Genomic DNA, 13,640 nt, shown 5'->3' with positions numbered 1-13,640 from the left:
AGAGACGCGGCCCCAGCCCGCTCCGCTTCCCTTGCCCCGGCCCCAGCCATGTCGCTCGGGTTGGGGAAAGGACCGCCCCGGCTCTCACCAGCGGCGGGAAGCAGAGCGCCGCGGCTGGGAGCTGGCAGAGTAGAGCGGGCTGGGGCCGGGCTGCTCCGCTTCCCGCCGCTGCTGGTGAGTGGGGGGATCCCTTCCCCCAAGCCCCCTCCCCCAAGCAACACGGCTGGGGCCGAGATGAGGGAAGCGAACCGGGCTGCTCCCAGCCCCCTGCTAATCCCCCGGCCCCCGGGCCACAGCTCCTGCCTCCCAGACCCTGGGGGGGGAGGCCTGGGGCCCTACGCAGTCCCCCCCACCCCCCGCGGGGGGGAGGGGGGGCTATGTAGAGCACCCAAATGGCTAGGGACAGCCCTGGGTTTATATTTAGCTGAAGAGTCACACTGCTTACAAAAACTTCAGTGAAAGAGGGTGCTCTCTCTCTGATCAAACATAATTGGTGTACTCTGCTGCTGGACTGAAATAAATAAAAATGCACAAGTCCTAGGGAAAGCGCTGAGAACAGACAAGGAGAAATCTTGCCCTACCCAGCGCTGAACTAGATGAGACCCCTGCAGCATGTCTTATTTCGCCTCACTTTTTTTTCCTGTGATCCCCTGGTCACTAAGTACATTTAGGGCTGGATTTTCAAAGGAGCTCAGCTCCCCTTTAGGCACTTAAATGGGCCAGTCAGAAGTTCTGTAGGTGGGAGCTGAATTCCTTTGAGAATTTGGCCCTTCAAGTGCAGTTCTGCAAAGTGATTCTATCTAGATGGCAGCATGGGATTTCTCAACATGCAGGTGACCGAAGCTGCTGCATGTCCTGTATAATGCAGCCCACAGAATTGTGCAGGGCGGCACGTGGCTGGTCTCATCTCTAAGGCCACGGGGATTGAGATGGAGCATTGCATGCTGGAATCTGTCAGCAAAACAAGTTGTACCTCTGTATTAAAGAGGAGAGGTGGCTGCAGTCTGCTCCATTGAATGCCAAGTAGGTGCATCAGTCAGGTTCCTGGAGTGTTGTCAGCAGGGCCCTCAATTGGACAAAGTTTGAAATACCTCATGTTTAATTAAAGTTTTCCCAGGTCCCTTTTGATTCAACAGATACCTAGTGACCTGGTGCAGAGTTGCAGTTTCTCTAAGAGTGTATATAAGAAAATTAGACACAGAAGCTCTGCACACTCACTAGACGTGACCTGACGTAGCTTCAAACAAAACATTCACTAGCAAGCATCTGTCATCTTCTCACAGGCCTACCAAGGAGCTCAGGTTGGATGTGCATTCAAGACCAATTTTTATTTCCTGTAACGTTTCTGTATTGCCACAAGCTCTGTATCCTCATTGCCTTAGATGTATGTCAGTCAAAATATTACAGATGTTAGTACATTCACATATACACCTCTACCTCAATATAACGCTGTCCTCGGGAGCCAAAAAATCTTACCGCGTTATAGGTGAAACCGCGTTGTATCGAACTTGCTTTGATCCACCGGAGTGCGCAGCCCCGCCCCCCGGGAGCACTGCTTTACCCTATTATATCCGAATTCGTGTTATATCAGGGTTGAGGTGTATTCAATAGTTACACATGTGTCACATTATAAAACACAGGTAAAGATGTGCTATTAATACTGAACCTAATAAAAGATAAGTGACAGCAGTGTCATTTGGAAAAGGTTTTTAAAAGTGCTAATGGCTTTAGAAATGTCCTGCTTTTGTCTCCTAAGACAGTGGCTCTCAACCTTTCCAGACGACTGTACCCCATTCAGGAGTCTGATTTGTCTTATGTACCCCAAGTTCCACCTCACTTAAAAACTACTTGCTTACAAAATCAGACATAAAAATACAAAAGTGTCACAGCACACTAGTACTGAACAATGGCTGACTTTCTCATTTTTACCATATAATTATAAAACAGATCAATTGGAATTAAACTATTGTACTTAGATGTTTCAGTGTATAGTATATAGAGCAGTATAAACAAGTCATTGGCTGATGACATTTTATTTTTTATTGACTTTGCTAGTGCTTGTTATGTAGCCTGTTCTAAAACTAGGCCAATAGCTAGTTGAGTTGATGTACCCCCTTGAAGACCTGTGTGTATCCCCGGGGGGGGGGTGTACCCCTGGTTGTGAACCACTGCTGTAAGGGAGCAAAGGCACCGTTGGGTGGAGGTTCCAGGGCACTGGGTGGGAGGCAGAAGATATGGGCCTGTTCCCAACTCTGCTTATGATTCAGTGTGTGTAACCTGGGAGGTGTCACTTGACCTCCTGGTGCCAGGGTTTTCTCAGCTGTAAAAGGGGCACGAATGACTCTGTGTTGAAAAATGCTTTGAGCCCAATGGATGAAGGTGAGGAGTGTTCCCATTGGAGGGAAGCAGGGCTGAAACAGACCCGGAAGGATTTCTGCAGAGACTCAACAGGAGCAGGGCTGGCTCCAGGCACCAGCCTGGCAAGCAGGTGCTTGGGGCGGCCGCTCCGGAGAGCACGGCACGTCCAGGTATTCGGCGGCAATTTGGCGGACGGTCCCTCACTCCCGCTCGGAGCAAAGGACCTCCCGCCAAATTGCCGCCGCCGATCGCGATCGCGGCTTTTTTTTTTTTTGGCTGCTTGGGGCGGCCAAAACCCTGGAGCCGGCCCTGAACAGGAGGGTGTAGGACAGGGCAGGAGACGGGAATGCACCAGGCAGACTATCAGAAAGCTCAGGATATGTTGCAGCAGACTGCAGATGGCGGACGGATGTTCAAGATGGGCCTCAAGGGCTGGTGCAGTTTGGGGACTGCCACTTCCATGGAGAGTTGGGGAGATGGTAGGGCATTGGCTGGCATGCTCATTTGCATGGAATTGCCCAGAATGCCCCTTGTTATTTCACTGCACAGCTAGTGGGAGAACAGCCTGGATGGTTTGAGTGCCGAGACCGTGCTCCGCAGGCCAGAATTGTGGCCAGGCCTCAAGTCTGGGTTTACAGGACTGTTGTGTGACCCTGCAGCTGTCAAGGCTGGCCGGGGAAGGGGTCCCAGTGACCAGGAAGCTGTGTTTGACACAGGGTGTCTTGTTCGCTCAGGCTTTGGGTGCCTGTTTAAAAGCTGAATTTCTGCATTCCAATTGCTTAAGGGGACACAGGGGTCTCTCCCCACCAGAACAGGGTGGCAGCAGGGCTGCCCAGAGGATTCAGGGGACCTGGGGCAAAGCAACTCTTCCATAAAAAAAGTTGCAATACTATATTCTCGTGGGGGTCCCTGTGGGGCCCGGGGCCTGGGGCAAATTGCCCCACTTGTCCCCCCCCCCGGGTGGCCTTGGGTGGCAGCAGACCTTTGCTAGGTGGATCCATGCAATAAGGGCTGATAACAGTCCCTTATTTTTTCATCTTGGTACAACAAGACTGAGAGTTGCTGAGTGCTGCAAAAAGCAGCAAGAAACACCCCTGATGATAGTGAATGGAGGTGAGTCCTGTTAATAATTAATTATAACACTAATATCAGAGGAGAGAAAGGGCAGGGGTGCTAAGAAAACAGTCCCTTATTTTTGAAATACAACGTTGGTAACCCTTTCTCCAGGCTTTTGGAGTTGGTTTTGCATCTGTCTGCTAGCTGGTCAGGAGGCATTTGCTGAGGGGTCTGGGGGATTTGCAGTCTCTGTTGAGTCAAGGGAGCTGGTGCTCGAAATGGCATTCCCTGCCTAATACACTAGCACTCAAGTGCTTTTCAAACCCAGACTTGTGTGTGATCCATTTCCTAGAGACGGGCTGGAACCAGAACCCCAGTTCCAAACACTCTGGGAAAGTTCTGATTCGGGCCTAAACTTTACTCCCTGACTCCAACTCCTAACACACGGGGATTGCGCTGCCTGTTTTCTATGAACAGGACATGATGATCTGGGGGGCAGTGGGAAGACGTGCTCCTGTAAGTTGGCCTTCATTTCTCCTCCCTCCACCCCCCAGGCCCTGGCCGTCAGTTCTGACTCTGGAGCCTGTCAGCGGTGCTGCAGTGCTGGCTGGTTGTGGGAGATGGGGGCTCAGAGGCGCTGATTGTCATTACAAGTGCATTGCAACACACTGGAAGGCTGGGAGGTGGAGGAAAGACCTGGCCTGGCCTGCTGTGAGGGGGTTGCAAGATTCTCTTTGCAGCATTCAGCGCAGTGACAGGAAATAAAGGCTAGGTTCTGCTCTTGGTTCTCAGATCCCCTCTGTCTGTGATGAGAAAGTTTCACTCCCTTAGGACACTGGTGGGCTGCTTCATTGTCTCTCTAGCACAAACAGTCCTGGCAAGAGGGGTCAGAGGTTGAGCACCAGGCAGAGGGCCAGGCAGAGCAGCTGGCTCGGGGCGGGACGTGCTGCGGCATTGGGGCTGGAGCGTATTCCACGCTGGAGCATACAGCTGTGAGTTGTGCTGGGCGCTGCACAGAAGAACAGGCCCCTGCACTCAGGAGCGGGGGAGCTAAGCGCCAGCTATTGCGGGTTGTGGTGATGAGGGCTTTTCTCGCCAGCAACCTCAGGGCTGGGGGGAGGGGGCCCTTGGTGCAGGATGGGGAGAGGGTCTGAGAGCAGCGCAGGCCCAAGGAAGAGTGGTGCCTTCCCGTTAATGAAGGGAACTCTCCATGTTCCTCTGCCCCACTCTCCGGGGCTCTGGGGTCAGGGAGAGGGTTGGCCTGAGAACAGGTCATCAGCCACCTTCGAAATTCCCTTGCTCTGGCTGCTTCTTCCAGGCCCCATTTGCTTGTGACATCACAGCCGTCACCACAATAACCAGTCGTGACATCACTAACAGAGGAGGAAGCGGCCATTGTGCATGACACTGCTGGCCTGGTGTCCAGGCGCGGGAGAACCCAGCAGCCGAGGGGGAGGGGGAGGAGACTCACGGCTGACCGAGAAGTGGAGCTGGCTTAGCTCCCAGCATGAAGATGCCACCTCTGCTCTCCTGCTTTCACCCCTTTCCCAGCAGGTGGAACCCAGCTGCTTCTGAGCTCTCTGGCGCAGGGCAAGAACGCTGTGGGGCAGCCTGTGGGAGGCTCAGCTCCCCCTCCCTTGGGTTGCCTGTTGTTCCCTGAGGAATAGTTGTTCAATCGTTGATTGTGATTTGTAAGGAGCCCAGTCGTACACAGGGCAAGGGGCACGTGGAAGGACTCTGGGAGCAGCACTGCCAGGGTTCCAGCGGCGGGAGTTCTCCAGGTGTTCCTAGCTGTGCAATACCTTTGCTACCGTTCCACGCACACGACGCGTGCTGGGAATGCTCTGTGGACCCAGTCCATTGACAGCAAAGCACTAGCTGAAAAATAAGGGACAAACAAGTGAGTTAATGTGTAACAGTTGTACCAAGCAGGGATTAATCAGCCCTGGCCTTGGCTCTTGTGGAGAGCAATCCTCCTAGCTCTGAATCAGAGACACAGACCCTTGTCCAATGGCCCCACAGCCCCGCCAGACACCTGCAGGGCCTCAGCGCTCACGCAGCTCAGCGCCGGGGGCACAGAACATCTGAGCAAGTCCCATGTGCCCCAGCGCCCGCTTCTTCGTAGTGGGGCTTGTCCCAGGGAACATGCACCAAACTGGAAGGCGAGGCCCCAGAGTCCGGTGGGTTTGTGTGTCTGAGGGTGGGGAAGGCCCATGTCTGCCCCAAGGCACAGACGCTTTACCAAGGTCAGGGCTTGGCCTTGCTTTCGAGATGTTGGTCAAACCGCACATGCGCCTTAGGTTGGGCAGTCCCATGGGAGAAGCAGGGGAGTCTGCCTCATGCAGCACCTGCCTTGACCTCTCAGGGGCTGGGACATTCGCTGGGGCAACAGGCCTGGCCTGAGACCTGGTGGTCTGCATAAGGAGCTGCGATGCTTTCCCCATCTGTCAAACGGCAGCACTGGACTCTGGGGGGCCGGTGGAGCACCGGTATGTGAGTGCAGCACAGTGGCCGTGTGAGTGTATGTCATGGAACCCAGGGGCTGGATCGGGGCAGTTTGGTGCCCAGGGCAGGAAGGGACTCGGTGATCGGACTGATCACAGATGTCGAAGGTCAGGATTGGTTGGAGGGTGTATGGTGCTGTGGGCTGAACAAGAACAGAGCCAGTGTCAGAGCCCATTGAGCCGCAGAGCGTCTCCAGCTGCTGGAGGCCATGATGTCCCTGTCCCTGGGCTGACAGCGTCGTTTGCGAGGTGGGTTTTGTGGGATCGGAGTTGGAGCTTTCTATAAAAACGAGCCCTGGGAGCTCCCTGCTCTTGGCTGAGAGATGGTTTATGGCAGCTGCATTCAGGGGATCCAGGCCTGGCGCACGGGGCCCGCAGTGATGGGCCCCTCTCTCAGGCTCCTTTGTGCTCGCTCAGGGACACATGCAGGGTTCTGTGCTCTTTGCTTTACCACTAGGGCTGCTCCTTCCTGCTCTAGTATCGACTCCTCTCTCCTGGGGGCTACTTCAGCCCCAAAGCCCTGACGGCCCAGGCAGGATTCCCTTTCCCCAGGAGCAGCAAGGTCCGGTCAGTTCTCCTGGCCAAAGTGCCCCTCGGTGACGTTACCTGGGTCTCCCCCAGCTCTAGGCTCAGGACGGTGTCATGCTGCGTGCTCCTACGTCCCATCCCAGAGGTGGTTGCATTTCAGTGGCAAGAGTCTATCCCCAGTCTATGCCCTGTCTGAGGGCTCCCCAGAAACCTCAATGTATTAGGATGGTTCCTCTTTTAAGAACAGACGGAAAGCCATATGGAAAGCAGTTTACTTTGCAGACTCCCAACTGGCTGGGAGAGACGCCACTTCCTCCCGGCGCTGTGCCAGCTGACAGTGGGTCTGCAGAGATTATCCAGGAGGACAGTCCAGGAATTGGTTCCCACGTAAGGGCCAATGCCCAGGAGATGAGAGTGGGCCAGAGTAGCTGCCCAGAATACGGCAAACGGAAGGTGCGGAAAATACCTGCCGGGGAGTGGAGGAGACGTGTTAGAAAAGTCCTTGCTGTTCGGCTCCTCCCTGCACAGGAGGGAACGATCCTGCCTCCGACCCCAGGGTAGGTGGTGGACTAGCTGGTTATGGCTTTTCCATTTCCTGTGTCTGTGGTTCGGCTGTTGTACACCGCTCACAGGTGGGGGGCATTAGCAGCAGCATCCTTTGCCCCATCTCTGGCCTCTGAGAATCTCAACGGGCTTTACAAACATCAGTGCGTTGAGCCTCGCGCTCTCCCTCCTGCCCCCATCCTCGTCCCTGAGGTCCTGTTGCCAGGGGAAGTACTGAACTCACGAGCCCCTGGGAGTCTTTAGAGCAAGAGGGGGTTGCTGTAACAGCTGTGCTCTGGTTGGACCACAGGTTACTGGGCTCAGTCATGTCCCACGGGAGGGAAGTATAGTTGCCTCTACTGCAAGGGTCCCTGGGTGGGGCTAGCGAGGCACAATGGTCCATTCTGACCTTCATGTCCATGGGCCTTGTCTCTCATGCTTCCACCATCTTCACACCATCTGTGACGGTGCAGGTCCCTCTGGATTTATGCCAGAGCAGGCAAAAGCAGAATGAGGCCCCATGAGCTGGGAAAGCAGAGGTATGGAGGGGTCAGTGACAGCCATAAATGGGATGCTATTCTCTGAATGTTCCCTGCCTTCCGCACACGGCGAGCCAGTCCCTGGGGAGGCCAAGTTCTCAGAAATCCATCACCGTCTGCCCAATGTGTGGACCGGATTCGCCTGCCTGGACTCTGCTCGCTGTGCTGACGCAGGCGAAGGCTGGGAGGGCACCGCGCTAACTGCTGCCAGCCAACACTAGCTCCTCGCTCCCCAGCACTTAGTCCCCCCAAAGTTCCTGGCTGGCCGGGAGCACTTTAGATTAAATATTTGCCCAGAGGACGCGGACAGACTCTCTGACGGAGGGGATGTTGCAGCAAGTGCAGAAGCTGGGAGCGTTTCCCAGAGCCCACATTGCTGATTGTGTGATTGGACGCTAACCAGAGCCCTGGGAATCTCAGGGAACACGCTGTCCCAAAGCCAGCGATCTGGCTGTTGTGGTTAGTGGATCAAAGGTTGGCGAGAGGCACTGGGGCTGCAGTGAGGTTTTGTTGTAACTTGTTACGTATTGAAACTCTCTGGAGCAAGAGGAGCTGGCGGTTCTCATGTGGTTGGTTTTTTTCTCCCTGTTTATTATTGTTTCAGATGCCATGGATTGGGAACTGTGGGTGCTTTATAAATAGACTGAAGGTTAGTCCTGCTTTCCTGGCCTACGTCAAGGGCTCTGCATCTGCCGCCCGAAGGCTGCTTCACAGCCTCCTGCAGCCATCGCTCCTTGGCCCACGAGCCCTGCGCAGCGGCCTATAAACACTGTAGCGCTGCGAGAGGATGGAGCCAGCAGCTGAGGAACCGGCATCACTGGAGATGCTCAAAGCTGGGACAAGGCAGCGCTCACCCACCAATGGTAGTTTAGTACTGATGAAATCAATCTCACCCCGATGCACGTCCATCCCACATCAAAGGAGTCTACAGACGGGGACACGTCTCCTCTTTCTCCAGTGCTACACACAGCGGTGCTGCAAGCTTCCTCACGTAGGGACCTGCAAGTCCCAGCTTGCAGAAGTTAAGGTGCATCAAACATGGCCACACATATGCCCCCTTCCTTCCTGTTGCTGTGCTTACCTGGAGAGTGGTCCCCATCCTGTGGCCTCTCCTGACTCCCTTCTGCATGTTAGGGGAAGCCCCATCTCCCCCCCAGCAGCCCAGAGGCTGTGGAGTTCAGGTCTGGGCTGCGTCCCAGCCATGGTGCCCAGCATGCAGAGAAGAGCCTGGGGCAGCTGGAACTTCACGTTCAATCCTCAGATGGTAAAACAAAGCATGAAAGCCCCTGCTCCTTCCCCAGAGCCCTGGGCTGATTCCTACTCTGTGTCCTTTCCTGCCTCGGGGGCATGGGCCAGACTTGCAATACCATTGAGCCAAGACCAGTTTCCTTAGGCGCAAGGACAGAGGAGCTCCCAGCAGCTGGGAGCACAGAGCTAACCCAGGCGAAACTTCTCCAGATCCTGCTCTGCCCTCACCCCCTAGAGTGCACCCCCTCCACCCATGGCCTAGTGTATGCTGGGCCTGTGTGAACTGAGTGGAAGGGTCTCAGCCCAGTTCCTACTGGAGAGGCGTCCACACCAGTAAAACCACGCGCACCAGTGGCAGTCTCTGCAGAGAGGCGACAGGTTGAACCGGCCATGGGGCCTGTCTTGCTCCAGGTCAAGGATGAGGCCAGTTGGTGGAGCGAGGAGCGGACGGGGAGAAGAAACTTGTGCTGCCGCTGCCCCTCCAGGATCTCTCATGCCTGGAGAATCCGCTCAGGACAGAGGAAACAAAACTGGGACTGGGAATGCAGCTCCTGTGAAACATCCAGCAGAATGGGCCCTGCCCCGGTTCAGAAGGACGGGGGGTACTGGCCCCAGAACACGTCCGTCGGATCTCAGAGCACCTGGCAAAGGAAGGTCTATCGTCACTCCCACTTCACAGAGGGTGACACTGGAGCATCGCTCGGGGACGTGACTCACCCAAAGCTCCCCTGCTCCTGGAACCTGTGAAAGGCCGAGTTTGAACCCCCCGGAGAACAGTCGTAGTGACGAGGAGCAGGGGATTTTCTCCCTGTGATGATTTCTCATTGGGTGCCGGGAGGTTTGGGGTCAGTGGCCCAGGGGCAGCGTTTGCCTGCGATGAGTGCTCCAACGTTTGTCAGCCAGCTTGTCTCATTAAAGACGATGAGGCCCATAACATGCTGCAATACAGCTTCTGACTCCTGGGCAGGGCACACAACATAACCAGCCACAATGGAGAGAGAGGGGCTAGACCAGGGGTTGGCAACCTTTCAGAAGTGCTGTGCCGAGTCTTCATTTATTCACTCTAACTTAAGGCCAGTAATACATTTTAACGCTTTTAGAAGGTCTCTTTCTATAAGTCTATAATATATAAACTAAACTATTGTATGTAAAGTAAATAAGGTTTTTAAAATGTTTAAAAAGCTTCATTTAAAATTAAATTAAAAGGCAGAGCCCCCCGGACCGTTGGCCAGTACCTGGGCAGTGTGAGTGCCACTGAAAATCAGCTTGCATGCCGCCTTCGGCACGCCTGCCATAGGTTAAAAATATAAATATATGGAGATATAAATATCTCCTAGAACTGGAAGGGACCCTGAAAGGTCATTGAGTCCAGCCCCCTGCCTTCACTAGCAGAACCAAGTACTGATTTTGCCCCAGATCCCTAAGTGGCCCCCTCAAGGATTGAACTCACAACCCTGGGTATAGCAGGCCAATGCTCAAACGACTCAGGCCAGTGACGGGAAGGCCAGGGGATCTCTGCAGGCGTGTGAAGGAGGAATTCGGCTCTGGCAGGCTGTGAGGGGTGATCTGTAGAGCACAAGGAATCCCAGGCAGTCCACGCCCAAAGCGCTATCTCAGAAGGAAACTTGGACCAAGACCAGGCCGGATTTGGCAGATATTACAGCACCCTGGAGGGCCAGGAGGAATCTTGTGTTACCCTGGCAAGAAGCTGCGTTGCTCTCTCAGAGGCTGGATGAGTTGCAGCTGTTCCTAGCCGCGGACAAATGTTCCTCGATGCTGAGAAACTCCACTTGAGCTCCCAGCAGGACGTGGGGCCTGGACGTCGGCTCTGGGCCCATGTGGCACAGACTCCGTCTCTCCTCTGGAGGAGGCGCCTGTCCCATACCTGCTGGGGGGGACAGGGCTAGGCCAGAGCGTGGCATTGCCTCCCAGGCGGGGTGCTGCTCTGCCCATGGGTGCCCCACAGGGTGGGGCGTGGGGGTTGCCAGCGCTGTGGGTGGGGCCAGACGATGCTCCTCACTCTGAACAGCCAACCCCGGAAATGCAGCATTTCGCCCTGCGGGTCTGTGTGGGGCTTGGACTCAGCCACCAGGGAGACAGGGGTCCTTTGGGGGGCGGGGGGAGCTGTGTTGGGATCAGAGTGACCCCAGGGTGATTGGTGACCCCCTCTGGGCAGGGGCTTCTTGGAGGGAGGCCCTCATCCACGCAGCGGGTCTGCATGCCGGCAGGATGCAGCTGGAGGACACGCGGGGAATCTGAACACCTTACACTCGGCAGTGGCGAAGCACCGGCTGGATTTCAGGGTCTCTGGCTTTTCTCCCTTGGCCTTCGCAGTGCTTGGTCGTGACCAAGGAGCAGCTGCACGTACAGACATTGCAGCCCTCTGGCACACACGCCAGGCTCCTGGGGACGTGGGCAGAGCCACGCCCCATGGCCTGGCCGAAGGAAGGCCTGGGCACAGCGCGCTCTCCATCACGGGGGTGTTTGAGCAGAACGAAAAGTTCCAACGGGTCATTTTCTGTCGATGAAACCCAGGCCCCGTCCGTCACTGGGTCGGTTCCCTAGTCACTCGCTTCCCCTCGCTGTGCCCAATGGATCCAGGCCAGGCCGTGTGGGTCTGAGAGGGGTAGGAAGCTAGAGGCCGGGCTCGGGGCTGGGAAGTAGACAGACATTCTGGGGGGGTACCATGCTGGGTGCTCAGTGGCTGGGGTGTATGGGCAAAGCTGGTCCCTGGGGTGGTGCGGTGGTGCCAGCTGGGGATGGGGACAGGGCGGCATGGTGGTGGAGTGGGTGAGGCGCTTTGGGGACTGGCTGCGGGGAGAGCAGGAGGCATTTCTGGACATCAGCCCCTTGTCCTGGCAGCAGTTGGTTGTTTTCTGATCAGAATCTCTCGGAGGAGAGAGGAGCGCCCCCACCCCACCGCACCCCCCACCTCCTGCAGCTTGGCCGGGAAGGACATCTGGGGAGGTCTCTTCAATAAGACTGGAAGAAGCTGCTGCCCAGTGACTCTCAGGGCCTCCCCTCCCCCTCCTATTTTCCATGTGGAAACTTCCCAGGGCAGAACTCTTACTGGGACGTTTCCAAGAAAAGACATTTTTGAAGCTGAAGCCAGATTCCCTGGCGTGGTCCAGAAAGGCTCTCACACAAGGGACTCCGGACCAGGCGTGTTTAGCAAAGTCGTTTTCTAAGCCCTGTTTCTGTGCGCATGTTCATTCCCCTTTGGAGCAGCTCTCACAAGGCCCCAGGGCCAGGATGCCCCTCAAACTCTGCTCCTCGGTAGGGGCAGGCAGCAAGCCCGGGCTCTGAACGCAGGGCCAGAGAGCGAGGGGCCTGGGCGGAGGAAGAGGAGGCTGCAAAGCATCTGCATCCTCAAAGGCCCCTCGCCAGGACGATGCTGCTGATTATTTTGGCTTTGTGGTGGGCTAGCGGCTTGAGACCCAAGTCGGATCAGCACCAGTCACCGCACAGAGACTGTCATGACCCAAGGAGCTCAGAAGCTGTTCTCTGCAGTGAAGGGGGGAGATGTTGGGTACAGCTGGAGGACAGGGTCTGCTTCTCCTCTCATGCCGTCAGTTTCACAGTCTGACTGCTGTGGGGCTGCTGGCCATGAGAAGCCCCAGGGCCCGTCGTTCCCGGGGGACTGTCACAGGGTGGCCGGTCCCTTTAACTGAAGCGGGCCCAGCTCCCCTCGGCCTGCACAGGTGCATCCCAGGTTGAGCTGATGAAGAGGGCAGGGCAGCATCTGGGACTAATAAATAGAGGAAGGCAACTTTGACAGGGGAGAAGGGCCTGGGGGTGGGAAAGGGCAGCGGCAGGAGTGGAGCTGGCTCCGGGGAGGCAGCCTGCCCTGGGGCTAGTGCTCCTGAAAAGGAAAGGGGATCTGAGTGGGAGAGCCAGGCCTGGGCGGCTGAAATGGGCTGAGGGCTGGGAGGCCGGCGGCAGGTAGAAAGGCCTGGGAGTTCCTGCAGAGACAGAGCAGGCCTGGGACTGGAGTGACCAGAGGGAGCCCAGGCTGGGCTGAGGGGAGAGGCTGAGCAGAGCTGTGCGGAAGCTGGAAGCCAGGCGGACCTTGGGGAGCAAGGGCCGTGCCCGTCTGGGGTGCAAGACTCCTGGGTTTAATTTGGGCTCCCTGTTAATAAACCGGAGCCTGAGACGTGGGGGCGGCTGTTTGACACATGTTCCTGGTGCGGGGTTACTGAGGAGCCCTGAGAACAGACCTGATGCAGAGATGCAGCAGGGCCCCAGGCTGTGGGGGACACTCTGGAAGTGGCGACAGAACAGGGACAAACAGCCCCGTGTAAATGCATTCAGACAGTTCCCACACCTTCCCCGGGCTCAGCATCCCCATTCAAACCAGGCGGCCACCCCAGCTCTGCTCCCATTGTTTCTGGCCCGGTTGGCCTGAGGCTCAAGGTGTGACAGGGTCCCAGGAGTTGCACAGGGCCATGGGCTCTGGGACTTAAAACTGTCTGATGGGAATGTGGAAGCCAAAATTGCCCTGTCAGACCCACCCGGACGATATCCCTGTGCTCCCTCTGTGTGCGGAGCCATGGGTGGCCGGAGAGCACCATGGTGGAGCTGGGATTCCTCCGTCTGCGCAACGGGTGGGCTCTTGTGCTAGTTGGAGGGACATGGGACACACGTGTTCTCTGCGTTCTGTGGTGAGCAAGAGGAGGGACATGGAACACACACGTGTTCTCTGCGTTCTGTGGTGAGCACGAGGAGGGACACGGGACACATGCGTGTTCTCTGCATTCTGTGGTGAGCACGAGGAGGGACATGGGACACATGTGTGTTCTCTGCATTCCGTGGTGAGCACGAGGAGGGACACACGTGTGTTCTCTGCATTCCATGGTGAGCACGA

The 13,640-nt window shown here is 56.2% G+C and overlaps 1 protein-coding gene across 1 annotated transcript in view; it reads left to right on the top strand.

Annotated features, from left to right (window-relative positions):
• AOC3 (amine oxidase copper containing 3) overlaps positions 1–9,823 on the top strand; it is an 18,134-nt gene extending 8,311 nt beyond the window's left edge. Inside the window, exon 5 of the mRNA XM_024224353.2 lies at positions 8,133–9,823. The gene's annotated coding sequence lies outside the window, so the exon portion shown is untranslated. The remainder of the gene's footprint in view (positions 1–8,132) is intronic.
• The last annotated feature ends 3,817 nt before the right edge of the window (positions 9,824–13,640 follow it).

The sequence above is a fragment of the Terrapene carolina genome, unplaced genomic scaffold, assembly GCF_002925995.2.
Source record: "Terrapene carolina triunguis isolate 2854851 unplaced genomic scaffold, T_m_triunguis-2.0 Scaffold193, whole genome shotgun sequence".
Taxonomy (NCBI): Eukaryota; Metazoa; Chordata; order Testudines; family Emydidae; genus Terrapene; species Terrapene triunguis.
Note: the sequence above shows the minus strand (reverse complement) of the source record. Positions and strands in the feature narration are given on the sequence as shown.